Source organism: Panthera uncia, chromosome A2 (assembly GCF_023721935.1).
Source record: "Panthera uncia isolate 11264 chromosome A2, Puncia_PCG_1.0, whole genome shotgun sequence".
Lineage (NCBI taxonomy): Eukaryota > Metazoa > Chordata > Mammalia > Carnivora > Felidae > Panthera > Panthera uncia.
The window spans coordinates 72720688-72725755 of record NC_064816.1 but is presented as its reverse complement, the minus strand read 5'-3'; positions in this window follow the sequence as shown (position 1 = coordinate 72725755).

The following is a 5068-nucleotide window of genomic DNA, read 5'->3' as shown; positions in this document are numbered from 1 at the left end:
TTTCGTGTTCTTTCATATATTTACTCTTGTCATATATGTGGATTCTCTTGGTTATTCGGGGGTTCAAACTCTGCTCTGATGAATAACGTGCTTCCAGTGATCGTTATCCTCTCTCAGAGGCTTGCTCTTCCCCTCAAAGCCCAGTTGCCTGGGCTGGAAGCCTCAGGGGCGTTCTTGGCCCATTTCTCTCCTTTATCCTCACAGGCGATCAGTGTCCCCAGTCTTGTCAGCGTAGCTCCTGCGCGTGCCCTCGGCCTCCATCCAGGTCCAGGTTCTTCTGCTCACTGGCCTTTGCGAGATCTTCATAGCTTCTGTCTTGCCCTGCTCTTTTCTCTTCAAAGCCATCCTCTGCTCAGTCCATCAATCAGTCAGTTCCAAGGCGGTACTGAGACCCCCGTTATCTCCAGGGCCCACGCCCCTGGAGTCTCAGAGCAGAGCGAAGCCCGGGCAAGGCTGGCATCTGGAATGCGCAGATGGGGACTTCTAGCTGCCTTCCAGCCGGTCCAGCCTGGTAAAGCCGTTGTCACAGTGTCTGCCCACTTCTTATCTCTCCACCCACAGGATGGTCCCCAGTCCTTGCCGAACTGCCCATGTCCTCTCAGCCCGGGATCTCTGTCTCTGCCCGCCCCAGTGCACATTCCCACTGGCAGGAGAAAGGAAAGGAACTCCTTTTACTTTGTGCAGGGACAGGCAAAGCAGGTGCCCTTTTTTAGTAGTTAGGCCATTCTGCCGATATGAATACAAAGGCCCTCTTGCAGAAGGATTTTACATCTGCGGGACTTGACTTCACCTCTGTTGGTGCCCCGTCCTCTGGGTCCCCACTGTGTCAAAGTGAGGGGGAGGCTCCTTAGTGTGGTGCTCCCGGCCCCGTGGATCCGGCCTCCCTCCTTTCCCAGCCTCAGCGCTCACACTGCTCTCTCTTTCCCAACTGCCACCCGAGCCTGAGAAGCAAGGCCTGGGTCCCCCTGGGTGGCAGGAGGCCTTCCCTAGTCACCACTCTCTGGGACATCAGAGTCAAAAACAAGAGGGTCTCATCTGTCGACGTGGCATTGCTGACGACGAGCCGGAGGAGGACCCGGCGCCATGTTGGGCACACCCTGCGTCATGTGTCTCTGACGGTCAGGCCACCTGGGAGCCACTTCTACGTCTCCCGAGACAAGTTGCCAGGACCCACGAAAGTGCTGGCGTGTTCTCTACCCTCTGGCTTCTACTCGGAAGGCCCATCCCCAGTCAGAACCAGCCCTCCTGCTCCTGCTGGCCCACGGGGAGGCGAGGAGGCCTGGCCTCTCTGTCCCCCACTGCTCCCTTATCAGGGTGACTTTCTGGCAGGAAGTCTTGCTTTTGGAGATAATGTTGCACTTCCTAAAGTTGGGGCACGTTTTAAAATTATTCAAATGTGTCAAGAAGGCCAAAGAGTTGGGATCTCTGAGGGTGTTTCTGACAAAGTACTCTTAATTTGCCACCGCACCTAAACTCCACACCCTTTGGAAGGTCATTTACTTACCTCTTGCTGCATTTCCTTTATAAACTCCACCCACTCAGTGTTCCCTCTGTGATTTTATTTTTACATATTTTTAAAAGTCTATTTATTTTGAGAGACAGAGAGAGAGAGAGAGAGAGAGCACGAGCACAGGAGGGGGGCAAAGAGAGAGAGGGATAGAGAGAGAAAATCCCAAGTATGGAGCCCAACTGTGAGATCATGACCTGAGCAGAAACCAAGAGTTGGGTGTTCAACGGACTGGGCCACCCAGGCGCCCCACCCCTCTGTGATTTGAAATCCCTTTGCCTGTGTGTTCACCTGTAATACAAAGGGTGTTCTTCACTTTTTCCAAGTATGTAGGTCTTGTCTTCCTCCTTCAGTTGAAAGCAACTTCAATGCAGGAATGGTCTCCTGGCTGTTCTCATTGAGCTAAAATGACATCAGCTGGAGGAGGCAAAGAGCTGCCTCAAAGTCTCATGAATAATGTATGAGATTTAAAGGCATCTCTTTAAAAGACAAACTTGGCTTTATATATGGATATTCTGGCATCAATAATCTTTTCTACCAAGAACTGTGCTAGGATAATGACCAAAATACATTTTTATTTGCTTTATTTTATTATTATTTTTTTTTATTTTATTTTTTATTTTTTTAAATTTACATCCAAATTAGCATATAGTGCAACAATGATTTCAGGAGTAGATTCCTTAGTGCCCCTCACCCATTTAGCCCATCCCCCCTCCCACAACCCTTCCAGTAACCCTCTGTTTGTTCTCCATATTTAAGAGTCTCTTATGTTTTTGTCCTCCTCCCTGTTTTTGTATTATTTTTGCTTCCCTTCCCTTATGTTCATCTGTTTTGTCTCTTAAAGTCCTCATATGAGTGAAGTCATATGATTTTTGTCTTTCTCTGACTAATTTCGCTTAGCATAATACCCTCCAGCTCCATCCATGTAGTTGCAAATGGCAAGATTTCATTCTTTTTGATTGCCAATACTCCATTATATATATATATACCACATCTACTTTATCCATTCATCTATCGATGGACATTTGGGCTCTTTCCATACTTTGGCTATGGTTGATAGTGCTGCTATAAACATGGGGTGCATGTGTCCCTTTGAAACAGCACACCTGTATCCCTTGGATAAATGCCTAGTAGTGCAATTGCTGGGTCGTAGGGCAGTTCTACTTTTAGTTTTTTGAGGAACCTCCATACTCTTTTCCAGAGTGGCTGCACCAGCTCGCATTCCCAGATTTTTATTTGTTTTAAAGCAGAATTATTAGCTCAGCTACAGGTGATGAAAAAAGGCTGGGCCTATAATTTGGGGGAAAGTGATGCTCACTTTTACGGAATCCCAATTTAAAAGTTTACATTGTTTCCATTAGAGCAAAAATTAACGCATATTTACAATATATTTCATACTTAATGGTGGAAAACATAATATAGTCTCAGCAATTGAAAAGTGGACTATAATTATTCTGTAAGTTAGTAACAATTTTCAATGAATACAACATACACAGTATTTAGGTAATCTGAACATACGTGTGTGTGTGCGCTAAGCTGCCACGGCAGCTACCTTATTCCCAATGGCATACTCTTTATTTATTTTAACATGCATTTGTTCAAATCACATAGTTAAGTGTTCTTTTTATCTTATTTTTTTAACGTTTATTTATTTTTGAGACAGAGAGAGACAAAGCATGAACGGGGGAGGGTCAGAGAGAGGGAGACACAGAATCTGAAACGGGCTCCAGGCTCTGAGCTGTCAGCACAGAGCCCGACGCGGGGCTCGAACTCACGGACCGCGAGATCATGACCTGAGCCGAAGTCGGACGCTTCACCAACTGAGCCACCCAGGCGCCCCACATAGTTAAGTGTTCTTATCCTTCCTTAAGATAATTTGTAAAAAATTTTTAAAATGTTTATTTATTTTTGAGGAAGAGAGAGAGCATGAACAGGGGAGGGACAGAGAGAAGGTGACACAGAATCCGAAGCAGGTTCCAGGCTTTGAGCTGCAGCACAGAGCCTGACATGGGGCTTGAACCCACAAGCCATGAAATCATGGCCTGAGCCAAAGTCAGTCACTTAACTGAGCCACCCAGGCACCCTCTTAGGATAATTTTTGATGGCAAAATAGGTACTCTTCTTATGAAAACATTACTGCCATCAGTGTAATTTTCAGCTGAGCTCTATAGTTTCAGCAAAGAAAATTATCAAAAAAACAATAAGTCAAAGGGTTATTTTGTGAAATGGTTTTTTGAACCTGAGGTACTTCATTTGGTAACTTCTCAATCTGCTTGTACTCAATCTGGGTACTAGTTTCCCAACCAGGAGGCACCAACCTAAACTACTGAAGTTTATAGTTAACTAATATATATATTATATATATATTACATCATTGTAGGGTCTCTTGGTTTTGTTCTACTCCTTGTGGTGGAAATGGTGTCTTTGCTTGGAGTCATGCCATATTTGTCCTATCTTATGGAATGAGATAAGTTTCTCATCAAAGACAAGTTTCATCAAATTCCATCAGGATATGCAGAATTTCAGGAAAAACCAAGTTTTTAAAAAATTACATTGAAACTTTTGATGAGCAATAGACTCAGATAAAAGTTATTTCTCGGGTGCCTGGGTGGCTCAGTCGGTTAAGTGTCCAACTTCTGCTTAGGTCATGAACTCATGGTTCTTGAGTTTGCACCCCACATTGGGCTCTGTGCTGACAGCTCAGAGCTTGGAGCCTGCTTTGGATTCTGTGTCTCCCTCTCTCTCTGCCCCTCCCCGGGTCATGCTCTGACTCCCTCTCAAAAATGAATAACATTAAAAAAAAAGTTATTTCTGAAACATTCTGTAATCACATGGTCAATACGTATGTGTGATCAACGGTCATAAGTTTGTCTCTTTTCAGCAAGGCTCTTTGTTTTGGCAGAAACTTTTGAGCCTAAAGTGTTAAACGACATTTTCTTAGTAGCTCTAGCCTCTTTGAGGGCTTGGGAATAATAATAAAGTGAATACATAGATTGGTCTGTCTTGCACAATCTCAGGAAACTTTAATGATTTATGGTATACATTAGCATCATGGAAGTGATGATGAACTCAAAGTGATGTCTCAAGCCCAACAAAGCTGTATGCTCTTATGAAGTTTATTTTTGGTTAAACTGCCCTTCACTTAACCAGCTTTTATAATTTCCCCTCAAATCAGCAACTACACACAAGTTCTTATCACCAGAACTCATGCTACATAAAAAGCAACCAATAGCACTGCAAAAATTTCAGATGGGTCCCAATACTCCTTATGTGTCCTATGTAATATCATCACATATCATGATTATAGAAATCCTATACATTCTAGCACACACGATGTATATCCCAAATAGCAAAGAGAAGTGAAAAATAATGATAGATTGAGGAGGAGAAAGGGGAAGGGAAGGAGAGGAAAAGGAAAGGAAGAGAAGGAAGAGGAGGAAAAAGAGGAGACATCATTTGGTTTATCATCATAAATTCTCAATCCAAAGCTATTGATGTGTATTGAATAAACATGAGAATAGCTCAAGCCATTTCTGAAGCAACACTTTAGTGATTTTCAGT